The 22,905-nt window shown below is 45.5% G+C and overlaps 1 long non-coding RNA gene across 1 annotated transcript; it reads right to left on the reverse strand.

Annotated features, from left to right (window-relative positions):
- Window positions 1-381: 381 nt before the first annotated feature.
- On the reverse strand, window positions 382-5,986 carry LOC142777513 (uncharacterized). The gene is made up of 2 exons (XR_012888149.1): window positions 5,732-5,986; window positions 382-812 (listed from the first exon to the last, which is right to left on the reverse strand). It is a non-coding gene; the product is annotated as an uncharacterized LOC142777513 (long non-coding RNA).
- Between the last annotated feature and the right edge of the window lie 16,919 nt (window positions 5,987-22,905).

Genomic DNA, 22,905 nt, shown 5'->3' on the forward strand with positions numbered 1-22,905 from the left:
GCGTGCAAACTGTGGTATCTGACACTGATTTGAATCGCTTCTAAAGTACTTAGCTTTATTGTATAGTCATATGAATATGCTACAATGAATATGGTACAATGTTACTGTCATAATGTTCTCAGCAGTACAATTTGGATAGTACATTGCACGTAAACATAAGTAGAAAATTTAGAACCAACTTTTAGCACTTTTCTATGCATGAAATTTTTGAGAGAGTGTGGTTGTAATACAGCTTATTGTGTATAGCTCCCTAAAATATGCAATGTGCTTGCTACATATATTGTCACATATAATGACCATTTGGTCAGCAAAAACTTTTTCGTGGTTGTGTGCACTTGCATGTTAAACCGTGCACATTTGCCTTATAGAATTACTAGAAAATGTCAGTTAGTCTTTATTCGAATAATAAACTGCATCATTTAGGACACTTGCTCTTCAGTACCCTTAAATAATGCAATACGTCTATGAATGTACAAATAGAATTTTTTCTCTAAACTACGCTACTTGTATTCTTTTGTCTTCAAAATCCACGTATGGCATCATGAACGAGGCAAGAGCTCTTCAGTGTTACCAGGACATTCTCAGGCACACAAGACGGAACATAGAGCTTCGAAACGTAGGGCTGTTTGTCGACCCAGAAGAGCCATGGCTTGGCGCTTCTCCAGATGCCATTGTATATGATCCTGTGGAAGACCCACTGTGGGGTTGTGTTGAAGTGAAGCGTTCTTATAGGCTTGAAAGATGCAGACCAAGGGGAGCTTCTTTCATGCCGAGACATTTGTGTGTCATTTGACAGCTTGAACCACCCTGCACTGAAGCAAACGCACCCATACTTCGCTCAATTGATGGGCCAGATAGCCATCACTAAACCACAGTGGGCAGATTTTATTATGTATGGTGAATAATACACTTGCGTGCAAAGAGTAAGGTTTTACAAGAAAGTTTGGCATAAAATGAAAGTCAAGCTGGATCGTTTTTGTTTTGATACACTTTTGTCATACCTTGTGACAAATGTGGACATGAGCTTATGTATTGTGGCAAATTTTTTAAAAGGCTCCTGATAGCAAGATTTTTGGTTATGCTTTTTCTGTTATTTAGGGCGTTGAGTCTGATGATGCGGACATTAAGGTATAAAGACCTTAACATATTGCTATTTAATGGTGGTGTTCGTAATTGTGACCAATTCAGCGTCGTTTTGTAACACCCACCTAAAACTGCAAAAAACTAGTACGCGGCAGCAGTGAAGGACCTAAGAGCACGTGCGTTTAAGCTTTGGTGACATTTAGAGAACAGCTTTTACATTGGGGCCCTTTGCGCAGTATAGAATGGAATGTGTGTTTTTCAGTAGGAGATAACCCTGTTTCATAAAAAAAAATTCCCGGCGTAAACAGCTACAGCCCCCTAGAGGGCAGCCCGACAATTGTGGGAGAAGGGTAAAAAAAATAGCCCTAGGGGGTTGGCAGTCATGGTATGGTGTGCACACAACTCCTCCGACGTCTACAACACTCTTTTTTCATGTCCAACGTCCCCAGGGGCTTCTATCAAAGTCATACTAATGGTGATGTCGCGAGTTGCAGAGCACTGAGGGGAGCAGTCACGTTTATACCCGTGTCACACGGCAACTAGCAATTGGGTGGTTTTATATCCGTTTCTTTGGTCCCGAGTTGGAAGAGCGCGTCTTCGAAACGCTAGAGTACTGCGAACGTAACGGACCAGAATCATAGACTGTCGAAGTTTCTGCTGCAGCACAAAGACATTGTGTGGGGCCGAGTTCACGCCTACCAACCTCCGTGCTTATGGTCGAGTGTTAAAGTCGAACATACGTTGAGGGAATCGGCAAGTAGCGGTGGCAAGCATACCTTCAACCGACAGGAGACTGCCATGGAGACAAAAAAAGGTAGCTATGGGAAATCGTTCATAGCCGCGTATATTATCGCTGTACAAAAAAATGGGAGACTTGTAAAACCCGGCTTCGTATATGAGACATATTTTTATCATTATCAAAACTATTTTCAGGAATGGGAAATTCAATATGTTTCCGCTTGTTTCGGTTTTATTTTGTGAAGAAAATTTGTTTGCTCGGAAGCATCTGGCAAAACTGGCAGAAGGGTACAGAGCAGAAGGGGGGCATCCAGCAGCGATTAGCGCAGGCACCATTTCTTTCAAACTGCCTCCATAGAAAAAGTATTCCAAATTCCGGAAGCAAGAAAAGCGCCGCCTCCCTCTTAACTGCTAGTATTTCCCTTCTATGCAGATTGCAAGCTGCAGTTCACTTGTAGCTCGGTGAACCATGCACTGGAGATCCGTTTTACTGAACCGGTTCACCTAAAGGGAGACTCTAGTGAAACAATGTCTTACTTTATATTGATAAACTGTACTCCGAGAACTCTAACGTCGTAAGCTTCACTATGATAAGCTCATCATTAGAGAAGAAAATCGCGGTTCAAGTTTTGTTTCTAAATTTTCTGTCGACATCACCGCGCGTGGCGTCACCGATTTCATAGCGTATGTTTCATACTTTCGCCACATTGGCTCGACGAAATTTCGTGACTTCGTATGTACGTAACAGATGATAATGTAGTACGCTTTTAACGATTAAGAGCCACGTACGACATAGTACGCACTGTCCAAATCTATGCCGCCATGGAGTAGGAATCTCAAGATGGCGTCTACAGCCGCATTTACTTTTCGTGCGTTGCTCTCTTACCAAGCGCCGTCTGGAGGTCAAGAGCCTATAGTGTTTTCGGGATAGCGTATTGTACACTATTATTACCAAGAAAATACTTTTTTTCTGTTTAGCGGTCCCTTGAATGAGCAGAACCATTCGCAGCCTTTCACTGTGGTGTTTCACCTATCTCTGCTTTGCTGCTCTTTTCTTCTCTTTTTAAAACATCCACTGTTGGCGCTGTTGGCGCTGTGCACCAGCATTTGATGCATCTCAACAATAGTGGGACAGCCATACGCTCACCCTTTATACAGATGCGATCAACTACTTTTGCGAACACAACAATTTTGAACACGTCATGCGCTCTACTATGGGAGAGCGCTACAGGCCGTCCCTAAATGCCTTGGCTTTACACGTGAGTGCTTTCCATTGTTCAGAAGGAATGCTCTAAGGACAACTTCAATGACAACTTATTCAGAAAAAATGTCCATGCCAAACCGGGTTAGAAAAGTTTTGCTTTTTATTTAGAAAAATTATCCATAACCTAAACATCGCAGCATACCGCAAGAAAGCACATGTTGTTTGTTTACATCTCTGATTTTCTCAGTTCATGGTAAAAACAGACTCTCGAGTATGTTGTCTCTATAGGCATCCTAGTCCCTAAAATTTGCGCAGCGCCGTCCGCGGCCCTAGCGGAGAGACGACAAATCACCGGTCTTGGTCGCGCACGTAAAATGTGTTTCTTTGGGGTTTGATTTCACACTTTTGACGTCATCCTGGAAAGCAGGCACTTCTGCTGCATTGTAAGCTGCTACAAAAAAGAATTAAATACGACGATCTGAAAACCGCCCGTCCAATTCTACCGTTGCCATTGTAAACAGAGGGAGCATCAAACGCGTCAACAGTGGATTATGGCAGTGCACCGTCCTAAGCGATAGTTCTGCAGTCTTGTCGCTTTGAACAATTTTTTGTCGTAGATAGTTAAACTATATGCGGAGAGAAAATTGATGGCTGAACTCATTTCAAGCGGAAGTTGTTTTGTTAACTGAAGCTGCTGCAAATATACAGCCGCTGTACGTCTCAAGATTGAACGCTGATATCGGGAATGTGACAGAGGCGGAGATTATTAGCTTAATACACCACAGTTTACGAACCGTTGGGTGAGCACTGCAAGTGTTTTGTTGAGATGATGGCTGTATACTTCCCGTCACCACTGAATGTAAGCAGATTTAAGCTGCGTTTTTTCACTGATTCTTCCAAGGAACAAACGGCGAATACTCAGAAGGCTGAGAAGTTCTGCTGCTAGCATCGTGGTCGTGGGTATGATTCCCCCTTATGGCAGCTTCATTAAATTGGAACGAATGTAGTAACACAGATATAGGCTAAAAATTATAAATCCGCTCAATCCTTGTGCGGTTCCACAATAATTTCATATAAGACCTTACGAGCCATCGGAAAAAAGCGCACAGTGAGGCCAATCTACAATCTAATTCGCGCTCCACGTCGGTGCTGCAGTGTGTGACATGCAACAGGGTTCGTCTTCTATGTACCGGCGACGGTAACGGAACCATGTAATGCCAGAGAATAAAGTGAGCAAATATTCATCCCCGCCATTCTAACAGCATGGCGTCTTTGTGAAAAGCGAGATTCGATTTCTCGGGAGCGCGTTGAAGTGGTGATCGCGGTATCTGCGGAACAGGAGCTGCACTTCATGGCGGGCTGGTCGAAAGGAGCGACGACGGCGGAGAACGAACGGGGGAGTCACACGTGGGGCACACGTGCGCGATCGTCGCTAGTTGCCTCTGTGCTCACGACAGCTCCGACGCCCGCGAAGATAATGAGCCGTCCCGAAAGCGACACTGAATCGCGCGCGGCGGACAGCTTTCGCCTCCAGAAAATGGGTCACTGCGCAGGGAGGAAGCACGAGAAGGCTTGGCAGCGAGGGAGATGCTTTCGCGGAAGCCCGCCCGGGGTATTGCTTTCCCAGGCCGCTTAGTCAGTCAAAGCCGCCGGTCACTGGGTGCGTCGGGATAGCAGCCCACGCCGTGTACCCTCTATGCCGCCCCTGGGAAGAAGCTCCCCGCAGCGCCAGAACCTTGTGCGTGAAATGATCGACGCCTACGCGTGCGGGGCTGCGGGCCGCTGACGTCAACTCCGACGGCACGCCGTCCTCTGACGACCGGCAAGAATGTCAAAAGGAGGCTCTCTGTATAGAAGCAAGCAAATGGTTTGCATGAGCTCCTCATTCCTGAAAAATTTCCGAACCAAGAGCGTTGGAATGGAAGGTCAGCGCGAGCAAGCGCTAATTGGGGGAGAGTCACTTTACGAAGGCTTTATAAAATACTTCAACGTAGGACTGACCATGTTTATTAAGAACGACGCAATAGCCAGACGGGAGAGCACTCAGCGTCTCAACCATCGCTTTCCGGCCCCGTGACGTCACAAAAGTGCAGTGTTTTTCTCTCTGCGCTTCTTTGCGGGCAGCTGGTAGTTAGAATAGAATAGGATAGACTGCTGGAGAAGTTGGTGGGATGTGTGCTCACATGATGTTCGGGTAGCAGTAATGCAAGTAGAAAATAAAAAGAAAGACAAAATTATCAGGGTGAAGTGCGAGCGATGCATAGTTCCTTTAGAATGCAGTGTATGCTTCATTTATCAGTAATACATTAATTCGTGACCCAAGCAGAGGTTCTCCGAAACCTACGACGTCGTGGAGGGCTCGGGCGGAGACTTCTGGGTGGCATTGATACTCCTCGTTTTTTCTTACTAAGACTCCGCTAGCGCTACGCTGACGCTTCCCGCATTCAACGATTATAGTTACAAAAAAAAAGTCTCTGCAACGTCCCTTCAGACGGCTTTCAACGCGTTGTGAAAGGGCGCCGCATATATCACGAGCGATCACTTTACTCAAGTTAAGACACCCCTCTTGGATTTTGTTGGCGCACCACATACAGTGGAGATCAGCACAGTGGGCGCAGTAAAAAAGCCCGCGGAACATGCGCATGCAAGAAATACGAAGCGTTTGAAACTATATACATATAACTTTAGAAAACTGAAGAGGCCCACTTGCTCTCTGGAATTCGTGGAAACTGGTTGTGCCCCCGCGATCTCCGACGACAGTGCAGCTCTGGCCTACTGGGCTCCCCCTACGCCATCTCCGGCCGCTCACATGAGCTCTCGCTGAGAGGTGCGCCGTCCTCGTACTCCTACGACCGACAGTTTCAACCTTTCCAGTCTCAGCCTGTTTCACAAGCGAACGACCGAGCAGTGGTGGTCGCGGCCATGAGCGGCGGGAGGACGCGTGTTCGTTTCACAAGCGCCGCGAGCTACCGCTACACTAGTACACTCTACTACCGCTGCTGTTGCGCGACTACAGTGTCTAGAAATATACTGCCTAGTGTACTGAGTGCGCGCATTCCGTACGAGAGAGGGTGGCCGCGCATGTGATGACTGCGCTCAGATGCCACAAGCGGCGCTGCGTGTCGACAGGGTGCACGAACGCGTGAAATTCCTGTTGTCGTGTTGCTGCCGGAGCCTCGCCACGTTTAAAATCAGTGTGTGTCAGATGCCATCTGGTTTACTGTTAAGTTCGACGGCGCCATATGTACACTGCATCACCCTGAGATGTTAAAAGATAAGCGGCAATGCAAAGAAAGGGCGTGTATTGTGCCGCTGTGTCAAAGAATTTATCGATTGAACAAAAGGTTCCCCGCACTAACCGATCCGGCACGGTTTCCTGAACGAAAAAGTAGGATCGAGTAGGAAGACAGAAGGCTGAATTCGAAGGCTGTCGTGTGAGAAAAGCATTCTGAAGTGACTTCATCGAACTATCTTTTCGGATTAGGGTGAACGCTGTCGGGAATGAAATCGCCGTTTAGGCAAAATTTCAAGCATTATTATTTATCTAGAAAATTGAAAATACCCTTTCGAATTTCATTCACACAGTTTTCATTTCATGTCAACGTCGGACTCCCTTTCCAACAACTTTTTGAGTATCATATGCGGCGAATGTCAGATTATTCATTGGCATGTTATCATTCTTTTTTTCACTCGAATCCTAACGGAATGCAGGCTAAGAGTAAAGGTTTTAGGGTCTTCTGTGATAATTCTTGCTCTCAAGAACAAAGCACATTTTAAAAAAATGACTCTGGTAGTTATATTGTCAATGGTTTTTAAAATAATTTCTTTGCGTACTGCAACCCCTTCGAGAATCTATCTATCTATCTATCTATCTATCTATCTATCTATCTATCTATCTATCTATCTATCCGTCCATCCGTCCACCTGTCTGTCCATCCGTCCACCTATCTGTCCCTCCGTCCACCTGTCTGTCCCTCCGTCCACCTGTCTGTCCCTCCGTCCACCTGTCTGTCCCTCCGTCCACCTGTCTGTATGTCCGTCCACCTGTCTGTCTGTCCGTCCACCTGTCCGTTTGTTTGTCTCTCCGTCCGCCCGTCTCTCTGTCCGTCTCTCCGTCCATTCATCTGTCTGTCTGTACATCCGTCCGTCCGCCCGTCTCTCTGTCCGTCTCTCCGTCCGTTCGTCTGTCTATCCGTCTGTCCATCCGTCTATCTGTCCGTCCATTCGTCTATCTGTCCACCCGTCTGTCTGTCTGTCTATCTGTCTGTCTGTCCGTCAATCCGTTGGTCCGTCCCTCCGCTTGTCTGTCTTTCTATCCGTGTGTCCATCTGTCCGTCCGCCTGTCTGTATGCCTCTCCGTCCGTCTGTCTGTCTGTCTGTCTGTCTGTCTGTCTGTCTATTCATCCATCCGTCTCTCTGTCCATCCGTCCGTCTGTCTGCCTGTCCGTCCGTCTGTCTGGCTGTCGGTCTATTCATCCATCCGTCTCTCTGTCCATCCGTCCGTCTGTCTGCCTGCCCGTCTGTCTGTCTGGCTGTCCGTCCATCCGTCCATCTGTCTGTCTGTACTCCTGTCTGTCTGTCCGTCCATCCGCCCGTCTTCCCGTCCGTCTATCTATCTATCTATCTATCTATCTATCTATCTATCTATCTATCTATCTATCTATCTATCTATCTATCTATCTATCTATCTATCAAATCGCCTACGTCTGCGTTTCCTCACGATAACCCCCTTAACTTAGGGTCTGTTTCACTTAATAAAAATTACAACAGAGTCACCTTGCATAGCATTGATTCCCAAGTTACCCGGGACCTGCGTCTTTTTTTTGCGGGCAGTAGCGGAGGGCGAAATTTATGTCACGAAATGATCTTCATTTGGTATTGCGAAGCACCAGTACTGTGAAAGATATCGAGTAGTTCTTGCATAATAAAGCATTATGTCAAAAACTCTCCAAAAATGCATGAATATATTAGTTGGCCTAGCGCGGCTCGGCCTCCTGCAGGCTTCGCAGTGCTTGCGGAGCGCAAGGATTGAACGCAAATGCACCCACTCGCACAGCAGCGCACCATGCCGGCGCTGCCGGCAGTAATCAGCTGCGGGGCCATCTCCTAGCCCGTGCTCAGCACATTAGGAAGTATATTTCTAGACACTGCAGCACGACGCCCGCAGCTCTGGTGGGAAGTGTTGTCCGCGGAAGGCCCCGGTTAACAGCTGTTTTCAGTGGTATCTAAAAGCCTCGCTCTCCTCCAAGTGTTCCTCCTTTCGCAGCTGTGTGCTGCGAGGTTCATCATCAATAGACGCTCGACTTTTACGCGTTGTACACTGATTGAATTAGGTGTAACATGTATCTTAGAACAAATAAGCCACGTTCGTAGTTGCTTTTTGTTTTGTCCGGTTTTTTAACGTATGATTTTTATTGCACGCTCATGTAACTGACCATGGAGTAGCAAATCAAAGAGTTTGCTGGTATGGTTTCATTAGACAGCTGTTCCAGCTAAGTAAATGCATAAGAACTGCGAGCGTGTTTTGAGCAGAAGTTCCTATGTTTCTCTGAATCATTGATCTTGCTTTCAGCGATTTAGCTTTGGCACGCCAAACAAGGTTTCTGTCAGCCCAGTACCTGTTCGCTCGAGTCAAAAGAAAGTTTTATATAAAAAGTCTTACTGGTAAGTTTCGGCTGTGTTTGTGGTCACCCAGTGGCATATGCGTACAGACTCTTCGTCGGCATTTTCCGAATGGTCTACATTTCTTCTGGCGTCGAAATTTGCATGCTTCCACCATAAATAGCAAGCCTCTTGGTTTTTTTAAGGATTCAGTAAAGAACCTTAGGAAGAGTTTCACCAACGGCAGGTAGCATGGTATATATGATGCGCTCGTTGTCCCGGTTCTTTGGCGGCTGTATATACACTTGTGCGCGGCCCAGGTCAGAGACTACGCAGTGAGTCTTGCTTTAGCGGACATTTGGGTCCATAAATGTTGCGGTGGTAAGCTGGAAAGCCGAAGTATGACATCATTTCACGCAACACAGTTTTGCTTCGCGCCCCCTCTTTGTTGAGTCACATCACGAAACTCTCTTTTAGGTACCTGTGTGGAATGATACTTCTCAAGTCGGCTGCCGTAGCACCCGCCCTTGTTCTCTCGTTCGAGTGAACCCTTTCAACTATGCACCGTCACCAAAATTCATCGTTTGTCAAACCAGCAACATTTGCTACGACACATAAATACGTCCCTCATGCGGCTCCTTTACGTGGAAGAAACATAAATGAAAATGCAAAAAAGAAATTAGTAATAATATTATCACATAATAAGGTACGGAACAAGATTGTCACTCAGGTTGAAGCATCGCAGAGAGAAACAAAAGGAAAACAGTTGAAGTTCGACTTCACCAGTAAACCTGTCCAGTTCAAGCGATGACATTTACTTTACAAAGAGTGCAACTTTTTAAGGATCTCGACAATTTTTTGATAAAGAATGCTCTTCTTATGCTTCTTGCGGAAATCCTCCATTTTGACGTCCCAAATAAGAGGTCGTTTCACAACTTCTGCAATGAGCAACTCGTTCAAAGCAGCGCGAACCGGGGAGAGGACGGATGTCGCCTGCCACTCAGTCGGAGCGAGTTCTGTGCAGCGAGTTCCCTGCAGCACGCGCGTTCACTCCTCGACTCGCCCCAGGCATCACGTGTCAAACGACTTCACTAGTCGCTCGGCCGCTTCTGCTCTGAGCGAACTTTTTCAACTCTGGCGAATTGCACTAGAGCGGACAGTAGTCGCTCTAGAAACCTGTTTTGGCCTCGCGCGGTGACTGGCGCTCCGCTCTTGGAGCAAAACCGCTCGCATGTGTGTGTTCAGCATCAGCTTACCTTAAACAAGACACAATATCAAACGATGGCTTCCCCACTTGGTCATGTGACCGTTTGTTTTTTGTTAGCAATCATGTTGACGACGCCACCGGATCTAGAGTTTTTTGACTCATGAGAAGTACGGAGCTTTCGCTTCGGTAAACTATTGAATTCGCGATGGCGGCACTCTTCAGGTAATGCGATGAATGATGGCTATGATGGGGCGCACGAAAAGTGGCGCTTGTTTCGGTACGCAATAGTACAGACCACGTTATGACTTCGCGTATGATGTTTCTGTGTCATTGCATACAGGGTAGACAAACACGTTTATCAATGTTTCGGGCTGTCTTCAGTAAGTGTATAGATTGCTTACACGTAACGTCATGTTCGCTTTTCCATAACTCACCAACATGGCGGCCTTGATGAAGTAGAGGCAGCATAATGACATCGCGCTTGACCTGCTTCAACATGATAACGATGTGCCCGGAATTTTATTGGCCTCTCGCCTTCATAACGAATGAGTTCACTAGTGATATAATAATAGCCTCAATGGGTGACGTCAAGAACTTTACGCGTGCCATGCAGTGCGTCAACTTGGCGTTTGCAGCGACGACAGTGATAGCCATCTATACCGAAAGGAACACTCTAGCTAGACAGGTTTCATTACTAACCTCTCCAATGGCGGAAAAATGTTGCGGTCATAGCGGCATTCCGTTCTTTTCTATCTATCTATCTATCTATCTATCTATCTATCTATCTATCTATCTATCTATCTATCTATCTATCTATCTATCTATCTATCTATCTATCTATCTATCTATCTATCTATCTATCTATCTATCTATCTATCTATCTATCTATCTATCTATCTATCTTCTACTGATTGCGCAGTTTCCTTTGAATGGCAACAGGTTGTTGGAACAAAAAATAAAGACATGGATATTCGAAAGACGCTGCAGCCACGTCACTCCCGTTTTTCTGTGAATGCTAATTCACCGAGGCTAACTGAAAAATTGCGCGTGATGCCAACAGTGCCTGTGTCACGATACCACTGCCATGTGTGCCCAAATGCGTCTGCTCGGAGGGTCAAAAGAGAAAGGCCTCCCAAAGAAAGAACATCTTCAACCGTGAAAAGGAGGCTGCGCCTCGGTGGTCTGCCATGCTTACCCCAAAGCGGTCAGCGGGATCACAAACTCCAATGCACCTGATGGGAATCCAGATCGCTCGTTTCTCTTCCCGCACCCACCCGCCTCTGTCCGGCCAGAGAACGCAATTAGGCAGCTATAATGGGCGACGGGGGAGGGTATTTCGGCGAATGTCGCCCAGATAAGTCACGATCGGCACGCGCGAGCTTATGCGCAACCAATTCGTCCGAATTTCGATCGCGTGCCCGTTTGCTGGGCTTCGCGTTGTGGTGCGATAGCCATCGGCACTGTGGCGGCTTGTTAGCAAACAATGTTAGCAAGGGATGGCAGCAGCGACAGTGGTCGCTAAAAACCACTTCTGTCTTTTCACCCAGTTGGCCCACGTCATCGGAACGTGTATCCCTGTCTGCGTAGATTATGCCGCGCACGTACCCAAGTATGGCACGTGTCCTCTTCCGGAGGTTTGCAGCGATATCCACGCTGATTTCCCGGGACGCCCTCAAGCACTGTGTTATGCCATACCGGAGCATTTGAGGAAGGCCGCAACGACATCGACAGCGACAACGGTGGACTACATAAGCTCCTCCTCGAAGCATCACCCGTTCAGTGGGCGTGGGATGGCAGCAGCGACAATGGTTGCTAAAAACCACTTCTGTCTTTTCACTCAGGTTGGTTGTCATTCTATCCACTGTATAAGATGTAATAACGTATGTTTGCTGCTATTCCCATGCCTACGCGTTTTAATGGTTACGGCTGGTGAATGTGTTCATGTTGTCAAATTGCTTTTGTTAGGAGGTGACGTTGAATTGAATCCTTGTCCCCCAAAGCCAGACCCCAAAGTTCAGGATAATGCAGTCCTATTAGCTAAGGTCGCCTAACCGAGCACTTCGATGAGCGGCACGACAAACTTCTGGCATCCATTGAAGTAGTTAAAAATAACCAAAAGGTTCTTGATAACAAAGTGTCCGACTTTACAACACGTTTAGCAAACCTTGACGAAAAGGTGAACACTTTGGAAAAGGTATCCGAGGGATCGCGTTCGGATTGTTCTGTTTGGATATCGTCAGTGGTTCTTAGTGGGAATAAGACCGATCGCGACGAGACAACTTAATCTTCTACGGAATTACTCATGGTGCAGCCGAAACATTGTCAGACACAGAAGCAAAGGTTAGGGGCAGTTCTTTCAAGTTCTTTCGAGATGCAGCTTTCAGATGACGCGATATCTCAAGCCCACAGACTAGGAGCATTTGTAACAAACAAGTGCCGCCCTGTTGTCTTACGTTTTTGCGTCATTCAAAGTTAGAGATAACAACTTTTCCCCAAAAGGAAAGTTGCGCGGTACAAACATTAACATTAACAAACGTTTCTGTAAAGACACATGGACAGCCAGGAAAAAATTCACTGATTTCGGTAAAGCCAGCGGTCAGAAGTATTCAGTAAAATACAACAAGGTACTCATCACTACAAAACTGCGCGAAAAATCGACAAGAAACAGAGAAGGCACACACACAAGCGCAGACTAGCAACTGACAGGTTATTGAAAGAAACACTTATATACCTAAAGAAAAAACTATGACGTGAAAGATTAGAAGTTGGCAGTGAGATAATCAATCTCTAGTTGGTGCAAAGTCACCGAAGGCCTCGCAACACACGTGTCGCCATACTTGTGTATATAAAAAGCCTCCGCAACTTCTCTCGCTGTCCTATCCCTGTGCCGTGACAACACCCTTGTTTCGTGAAATAAAGGGGAACACTTGCAATCCCTGCAATGTAGGCACAGATTCGACGAAGGGTGGGCCTTCAGCGCTTGTGTGTGTGCCTTCTCTGTTTCTTGTCGATTTTTCGCGCAGTTTTGTAGTGATGATTTACCAACTCGCCCAGCGTTCAGTACTCTTAAACAACAAGGTAGTTGTTAACAAGAAACGTGACGTGAACTGCTCTGTCACTGATCGTATCTTGTCTGTTGTCGCAGTTGACGATAACAACGAAATGACACTAACCTAAGTCCTCCTAGCTCGTCGGTCCAAGCGTCTTCGTAGCAATAACCAAATTCACGACGTAGTACTGTCAAACATAATTGTTCCCTTCTGCTTAGAAATGTGAGAAGTGTAATAGGCGAGCGAGACGCCCTGTCATCTCTGATTGACACTTGTCTTGCAGACGTCGTCGTATTGACAGAGACGTGGCTTTCCACGGAAAGACAGCTCCAAAATTCTAAATTGCGAAAACAAATACAAGTTTTATCGATGCGATCGTGGATCATGCTCCGGAGGCGATGTCCTTATAGCTGTTGCAGACGATCTGGTTTCATCGCATGTAGCTCTCGTTTGCCCTCTAGAATTAGTGTGCGTTAGTGTTCGCTTACACAACAAAGACCCTCTCGTTTGTGCGTGCTATCGGCCTCCTAATATACCTGTTGGTTTTTCTTCAGATTTGTACGATGCCCTTAACATGCTTCACGTTCGGTTTCCCACCTAGCATATTATTCTTTTAGGCGATTTTATTTTCCCGACATCCACTGGCATTCGCCTTGTACCATACCTGGCTCCAGTAATTCCGAATTCACCTCTTTTATTATTACATGCTTAGAGTTTAACCTTAGCCAGTTGTTAACTACCCAACCCTTATCACGCTTACTAGTCGAACCATATTACACTTGGTTTTCACAAATAACCCTGATCTCATCCAGCTTCTGTCAGTCGTGCCAGGTCTCAGCGATCACTCTGCCCTTCACTTTCTCGTACCAAACACGCCATAAACAATTAGTAAAACTTCACAAATAATCGGAGGTTACGGGAGAATGACTACACGGTAATTAATGATGAACTGGAGACATTTTCACACGATTTTTTCTAGCTTTTATGAACATTCGGTAAACGTATACTGGCTAAGTTTTAGAGCTAAAATCGAAGGACTTACCAACCACTTCATACCGCGCCTTAAAATAACCGATAGCAATCGGTCTGCTTGGTTCACGCCTACTTCAAAGCGGCTACTTAATAAACAGAAGCGCATCTTTCGAAGTGCAAAGCTCTCGGGCAACATGAAAAGATGGGATAATTATCGTAGTGTAGCCGACGAGTATGCACGCGCACTTTCACTTGCCAAGCACTGATATTTTGAACAAACGTTGCCTTCTTTATTAATAATTAATCCTCGTAGATTTTGGCAGGAAACTGGGGGAAATAACAAAAAAAGACAAATAGACCCAGTTTCAGGGAGCGAATTATTTATTCCAAGAGAAAATTGTTGCCTAGCTCTCAACAGTGTATTGGCATCATCATTCGTAAACGTGGTGCCTACCACTGTTACTTACTTGCCTACTCACAACTACGATCTAATGGAGCCAGTACACCTTGATTGGGAGGGCATAAGGAAATTAATTCGTTGGAAATATGAATTTTCTAGTCAGCAAGTGCTGCCATGGCATGTTAGGCACCATTGGGAAACTAAAGCTGGAAGTGTAAAAACTATCAGCACATCGAGCTTGTACACTACGAGCTTTAGTTCATGCCGTGACGTCAGCTGCCATAGCAACACCACATGCGATAGATATACGGTGCCATTGCGAGGCCAACTGGCGGGTTGGTCTCGCAATGGTTTGACCAGATTAGTTTATCATGTCAAACGCGCCTTGCAAGCAAGCCAAAAAGTTGTGCCCTAAACTTAACTCCTTCATGAAAAAAAATGATGGGAGGGAGGGGGGTTGTGGTTTGAAAAATTATTGGTCTTGTTCTAACCTGTGCAGAAACACCGCTTAAGCCTGTTTCGCCATAGTGAATGGGTGGCCTGTGAAAAAGCGTTATAATATTTAGAAGGGGCTTATAGTTGTAGTCTCTAGAGACTGCACAGTTTGTTCAATGACTGATGTATGTAATGTCACATATTTGTGAGTAGGTAAAATTACTGGCAAAATTATATGGAGTACAATATGACATCTTTGCAGCTGTAAAAAATCAGTTTTTTTCCAGTTTCAAGAATCTCATGGTCACCATCTTGGGCAATCCATATTTGAATTCTCAAACAATTTGACAGACCTGGTGACTTCTAATGTGGAACTCATGATTGTTTGCTGAGTGGGGTGCTTAAAGAAAATACTACTTTGTTGAAATAGCAGTGCTCATATTCACTCTGCATTGATTAGGCAATGTTAAATGGCTTGCATATATATATATATACATACATATATATATATATATATATATATATATATATGTATATATATATATATATATATATATATATATATATATATATATATATATATATATATATATATATATATATTCAAGAGGCGTCAGTCCCTGTCACGAGCTCAGCTCTTCGTCGTAGTCGTCTTTCAGGTGCTCCAACTCGATACTGTCACTCTCCCTCTTTCCCACTACATTTGCTTCGGTGGTGAAGAGGAGCCATCCTTGCGACTCATGGCAAAGCAAGCACAAGGGGATGATAGTAAGGTTTTAAGCGGCGGATGTGGACTGTCTCACGACCACGGCATCGTCTGTCCTCGGCAGGTGCCCCTGGTTCCACGACCTAGTTGACCGATGACGTGCATTGAACGATGCGGTACGGACCATTGTACTGGAGTGCAAACTTTCGGGAGACGCCGGGGGACAGGAATGGAACCAAATGCCATACAAATGAGCCTATTGGGAAGCTGTGAGCCGGCTTGTCTTGGTCGAGTCGTTCTTTTTGGAGACCTTGTGCGACGGACGTAATGTAACGCGCTAATTGGCGGCACTTTTCGGCACACTGAACAAGTTCGGAGGCTGGGCGGTATTCTGAAGCATCTCGGTGGTGAGTAAATATCGTGTCAAGCGTAGAAGGGGGCTCACGTCCGAACAGTAGAAAAAAGGTGAAAACCCTATAGTTGCTTGCGTGGCCGTATTATACGCATATGTCACGAAAGGTAGCACCAAGTCCCAATCAGAATGTTCGGAGGATATGTAAAAAGAAAGCATATCACCGACCGTGCGGTTAAAGCGCTCTGTCAAACCGTTTGTCTGTGGGTGACAGTTTGTAGTGGTGCGATGAATAATATTGCACTCACGGAGAAGGTCCTGGACGACTTGTGATAGAAACGCACGCTCATGGTCGCTAAGGAGCTTACGTGGCGCGCCATGACAAAGGAAAAAGCTACGCAAGTTGAACAAGGCGACATCGCGAGCAGCAGCGGCTGTCAAAGCGGCGGTTAAAGCGTAACGGGTTAGGTGGTCAACGGTCACAATAATCCAGCGATTTCCCGCAGGAGTACAAGGTAGTGGGCCGTAGAGGTCGATGCCGATTCTATCAAACGGCCGAGCTGGACACGGCAATGGTTGTAATTCGCCCGAGGCATGACAAGTTGTTTTCTGTCGCTGACACTCAGTGCAGGAGCGTATGTACTTGCGAACGTACGAGTACATTCCACGCCAGAAAATTCGCTGACGAATCCGGTCGTATGCTTTCAAAACGCCAGTGTGCGCGTTTTGAGGATCTGCGTGGAAGTACGCGCACATATTAGAGCGCAAATGGGGAGGTATAACAAGAAGCCATTTCCTACCATCTAGCTGATAGTTGCGACGGTACAACATGGCATCCCGTATTGCATAATGGGGAATTTGCCGACGTAGTGCACGAGGTAGACGCTGGCGTGGTGTCGCTGAAGACGAGGAAAGAACGTCGATGAGCGAGGCTATCCAAGGGTCCTTGCGTTGTTCCGAAGGCATGTCAGCGATATCGATGCTGCCAATGGTAGCTTCGGCGAAGGAAACAGGTGCACCGGCTGAAGGAAGGGGCGAACGAGAATGAGCATATGCGTCGGCGTGCTTGCGGGCTGAGCGGTAAATGACGTGAATATCAAACTCCTTTAAACGTAGCGCCCAACGTCTAAGCCGGCGCGAAGGATCCTTCAATGAGGCGAGCCAACAGAGTGAATGGTGATCTGTAACTTCATCAAATGGGCGTCCATATAAGTAAGGACGAAATTTTTGTAATGCGCAAACAATGGCCAAACATTCCTTTTAGGAAACCGAGTATTTGTGCTCTGCCTTGGTTAGGGTGCCACTGGCATACGCAGCTACATACTCCGACAAGCCAGGTTTGCGTTCAGCAAGGACAGCACCAAGTCCTATGCCACTGGCATCCGTGTGCACCTCGGTTGGAGCAGTAGGGTCGAGTTGGCGTAAAATAGGTGGTTAAGTAAGGAGATGGCGAAATGTTGCAAAAGCATCATCACAAGCTGGCAACCTAACAGAGAGGTGACCATCGCCAGAGATCAGCTGTGTCAGTGGGGCGATTATCGAAGCAAAGTTCTTCACAAAGCGGCGAAAGTAAGAGCATAGTCCGGCAAAGCTGCGAAGCGCTCTCACAGTCCTTGGCTTCGGGAACTCGGCGACAGCACAAAGATTCTCTGGGTCGGGGAAGACGCCCTGTTTTAAGACAACGTGACCAAGAATCGTCAGCTGCCGAGCTCCAAAGTGGCACTTCTTGATGTTTCGTTAAAGGCCTGCGCTCGTGAGGCAGCTCAAGTCTTCGCTGAGATGTTGGAGATGGCTGTCGAAATCCGGAGAGGAAACAACGACATCATCCAAGTAGCACAGGCATGTCTTCATTTTAGCCCACGCAAGACGCTATCCATCATCTTTTCGAATGTGGCTGGCGCATTACAATGCCGAAGGGCATTACATTAAATTAGTATAGCGCAGCGGGCATCACAAAAGCAGTTTTTGGACGATCTGATGGTGCCATAGGGACCTACCAAAAACCTGACCGTAGGTCTAGTGATGAGAAGAATTCAGCGCCTTGCAAGCAGTCCAGGGCATCATCGATGCTCGGCAAAGGGTATACATCTTCAATCGTGACTTTGTTTAAACGGCGGTAATCGACGTAAAAGCGAATCGAGCCGTCTTTTTTCCTCACAAGTACCACAGGTGAAGACCAGGGACTGCTGGACGGCCCAATGACGCCACGTTGAAGCATGTCGGCCACTTGCTCGGTGATTACATGACGCTTCACAGGAGATACATGGTAGGGACGCTGTCACAGAGGCGCTTGGGAGCCAGTGTTAATGTGATGCACAATGGTGTGCGTTCGGCCTAAGGACGTCTGTTGGCAATCGAACGAGCCGCAAAACTGGTGAAGAAGTTCTAGAAGCTTTTGGCGGTGTGGTTCTTCAAGTTCGCCATCAATTGAGGGGTCAAACAAATTATTATTTTCGTGGACAAATGATTGGGCAGATGGCGTCAATGCATTAAGCTGCAAATTACTTTCACCGTCAAGGTCGAAGATGGAGGAAACGTCTGTCTTGGAATGTTCCAATACATTCTCCGCGGCGTAAGGTTGTGGGAGACGACAAGGAATTTTTGACAAATTGGTAGCGCCCGCCGAAATATCTAGAACTGCAAACGGCAACGCGAGGCTCTTGTGACTTTGGAATGTTTGGGAAGGCGTAAACAACACTGCAGGCTTAGACACATCGGCACAAGATACGGGAACAAAGGCTGCGCTAGTCGGTGGTATGTCGTTATCGTCAGCGACAAAGAGCTTGTTCTACGGAAATTGCGGAGACGAGGCACACAACGCACAGACGAGCACAGTCGATAACCGCATGATTACGGGACAAAAAATCCCAGCCGACGATCACATCATGAGAACACGCCTGTAGCACAAGAAATTCAACGGTATACAAAACATCTTGGATGAGAACGCGGGCGGTACAGGCAGCTGATGGTCGAATATGGTGAGCACTGGCAGTACGGAGGGACAACCACTTTGGCGTCGTGGTAACCTTCCGAAGCAAGCGCCAAAGTTTTAAATCAATTACTGAAACGGCAGAAGCAGTGTCCACAAGCGCAAGGGTACGGTAACCATCCACAAAAAAGTCGATGAGGCTTCTCGGAGAAATGCGAGGACTTGATTATTTCGACGATGACGCAGTTCGGGCCTCCGGAACTGCGGCCTCTAGTTTTCCGCTTCTGAAGGGCAGGGTCGACGGCGGGTAGTAAAATACAACAAGGTTGATAGTAACAAGAAAAGTTACGTGTACTGCCCTGTCACTGATCGTGTCTTGTCTGTTGTTCCAGTTGACGATAACAACGAAAATGACACTCCTAGCTCGTCGGTCCAAGCGTTTTCGTAGCAAAAACCAAATCTACGACGTGGTACTGTCAAACACAATTGCTCCTTTCTGCTTAGTAACGCGAGAAAAGTAATAGGCAAACGAGACGCCCTGTCATCTCTAGTTGACACTTGTTTTGCAGACGTCGTCGTATTGACAGAGACGTGGCTTTCCACGGAAATACAGCTCCGAAATTCTAAATTGCGGTAAAAAATACAAGTTTTATCGATGCGATCGTGGATCGTGCTCCGGAGGCGGTGTCCTCATAGCTGTTGCAGACGATCTGGTTTCATTGCACGTAGCTCTCGTTTGCCCTCTAGAATTATAGTGCGTTAGTCTTCGCTTACACAACAAAGACGCTCTCGTTTGTGCGTGCTATCGGCTTCGTGATATACCTGCTGGTTTTTCTTTAGAATTGTACGATGCCTTTAACATGCTTCATGTTTGGTTTCCCACCTAGCATATTGTTCTTTTAGGCGATTTAAATTTCCACGACATCCACTGGAATTCGCCTTGTACCTTACCTGGCTTCAATAGTTCCGAATTCACCTCTTTTATTATCTTTTATTAATACATGCTTAGAGTTTACCCTAGCCAGTTCGTTAACTCCCCAACCCGTATGACGTCTACTAGTTCTACCATATTAAACTTCGTGTTCAAAATAACCCTGATCTTATCCAGCTTCTGTCAGTAGTGCCAGGTCTCAGCGATCAGTCTGCCATTTACTTTCTCGTAGCAAACACTCCGTCAAAAATTAGTAAAACTTCAAAAATAATAAGAGATTACGGGAGAGTGACTACACGTTAATTATAGCTGAACTGGAGACATTTTCACACCAATATTTTTCTAGCTTTTCTGAGCACTCGGTAAACGAAAACTGGCTACGTTTTAGAGCTAAAATCAAAGGACTTACCGACCGCTTTATATCGCGCTGTAAGATAACCGATAACATTCGGTCTGCTTGTTCACGCCTACTTTAAGGCGGCTACTTAATAAAGAGAAGGGCGTCTTTCTAAGTGCAACGTTCTCGGGCAACATCAAAAGATGGGATGGATATTGTAGTGTAGCCGACGAGTACGCACGCCCACTCTCACTTGCCAAGCACTCATATTTTGAACAAACGTTGCCTTCTTTGTTAGTAACTAATCCTCGTAGATTGGGGCAGGTAAATGGTGGAAATAACAAAAACAAATAGACCTAGTTCAAGGGAGCAAATCATTTATTCCATGAGAAAATTGTTGCCTAGCTCTTAGCAGTGTATTCGCATCATAATTTGTGTACGTGGCGCCTACCACTGTTCCTTACTTGTCTACCCACAACTACGATCCAATGGAGCCAGTACACCTTGATTGGGAGGGCTTAAAAAATAATTTGAAAATCTCAAGCCTTCTTCTTCCCCCGGAGATGACGGAATTAACGCAAAGTTTCTCAAAACACTGCATTGTTTTCGTCCTTAATACCCTGAAGAATTTTTTCACAGTCTTTGGAGTCGAGTACCCTGCCAAACGACTGGAATGTGGGGAAGGTGGTTCCTCTTAAAAAGTCACGTAACACCAACGATCCCCACAATTATAGACCCATTTCACTAACTTGTATGCCATGTAAGCTAATAGAACATGTCAATTACTGCAAGTTAGTCAACTTTCTAGGGAATTATTTTTTTTTACTAACTTTCAACATGGTTTCAGCAAAAATTACTCGTGTGAAACTTAGCTTTTATGCTTTACTAATGATTTGTTCTCTGCTATTGATCGTGGTACTTTTATTGATTGTGTATTTACCGACTTTTCTAAAGCATTTGACACAGTTTGTCACGAAATACTACTTTTAAAATTAAGTAAACTAAATCTTGATCCACACATCTTAAAATGGATCGGTGCTTCTTACGTAACCGCGATCAATTTGTGACTGCTAATGAATGTAACTCTCCTCCTACTGCCGTAACCTCAGGTGTGCCTCAAGGCTCTGTTTTGGGTCCCTTGCTTTTTAAATATGTATTAATAATTTGCCTCATAAAATTTCCTCCTCCATTAGGTTATTTGCTGACGATTGTGTTATTTACCGTGAAATTTTGTCCTCTGATGACACTGACACCCTGCACTCTGACCTAGACAATATTTATTCGTGGAGTAATAATTGGCTAAGTAAACTTAACACAAATAAATGCAAACCATTGAGAATAGCTCGTAACCCTTCAAACGTTGCACCCCCCTCGTACCTACTTAAGAACACTCCCCTAATTAGCATTTCTTCTTACAAGTACCTCGCTGTTAACATTTCTAACAACCTGTCATTGCAGGCTCACGTTGACTACATAACATGCAACGCTAGTCGAACTCTGCTTTTTGCGTCAAAATTTTGCTCTTGCTGCAATTAACCTAAAGCTTCTCCTGTATAAATCATTAGTGCCGCCAAAACTCGAATATGCGTCATCTATCTGGGATCCTCATATTTACATGCTCATAGACAACATTGAATTCATTCAGAATCGCTGAGCACGTTTCATATTGTCCAATTACTCTCAAACTGCAAGTGTCACAATAATGAAGGCTCAAATGAACTTGCATAACATCTCAAAACGACACAAAAAGTAACGTCTCTGTCTCTTTCATAAGATCTATCACACTAAGTGAACCCTCTCTGATTCACTGGTTTTTCCCCCGGCCTACATATCGGCACGCAATTACCATCAATTCAAGGTTGGGGTTCCCTTCTACCATACGAACCAGCACTACAACTCTTTCGTCCCTAGAACATGTACTGACTGGAACCACCTTCCCGCATCGATCGCTTCAATTACTGACGCCAATGCGCTCAAATCAATCATTTTTGAAAGTGCATTATATTTATTCTAATCCTGCTGTTTTGTTTTACTTCTTATTGATATTTGTTGTTCCATTCCTCTATCTAATGCCCAGTGCCTTGACAGTGAATAAATGAAATGAAATGAAGTCGGTTGTGAGAGAGTTTAGGACTAGTTTGTATGGGCGATTCCGGCAGCACTTAGGGTTGTCATCACCAGGGCTCGCAGATGCCGTGTTTGTTCTTTCGAAGTGGAGGCGCCGTGCGACCGAGCGAATCTTCCTCCCCTGCGCATCACTTCCTGATCATTTTCTTTCTTTATGGCCCATGCGGGTCTCCCCGTCGATCGTGCGTGCTCTAGGTGTTCAAGTTGTCCACATTACTGGGTGTTTGAACGGACGCTACAACTTAATTATTCCTTGAGCCTACACAAAGACGCCCTTACCGAGAGAAGTCAAGTGAAGGCGCCGTCTCAATATTGCTCCACATTCTAGTCGTTACGTCATTAGTTTGAACAGTGTGGTTTTTAACCGTTAATTCATTAAGAGACTTTGTAACACAACACCTCAGACACAACTTACATGGCGAGTATATATCTCATCGTGTCAAATTTATAAAACCGCTGACGCATGAGTGGGTGGTTATCTCAAGTGTTACCGTGAACAGTGACCGATCAAATGTTTTCATCAGTGGCAGCAGAGGGTATAATTTGCTCGAATTGTGTTGAAGTCTAGATATATATATATATATATATATATATATATATATATATATATATATATATAAAAGTAAATATATATATATATATATATATATATAAATATATATATATATATATATATATATATATCGTCATGTAGATCCTCCGTGAGCGGTCACAACGTGGCTTATTTCAACGTTTCAGCCTAGAGTCTAGCCTTCATCAGAATTGAATCTTGATGAAGGCCAGACTCTAGGCCGAAACGTCGAAATAAACCACGTTGTGACCACTCACGGAGG

This window comes from Rhipicephalus microplus, chromosome X (assembly GCF_043290135.1).
Source record: "Rhipicephalus microplus isolate Deutch F79 chromosome X, USDA_Rmic, whole genome shotgun sequence".
Lineage (NCBI taxonomy): Eukaryota > Metazoa > Arthropoda > Arachnida > Ixodida > Ixodidae > Rhipicephalus > Rhipicephalus microplus.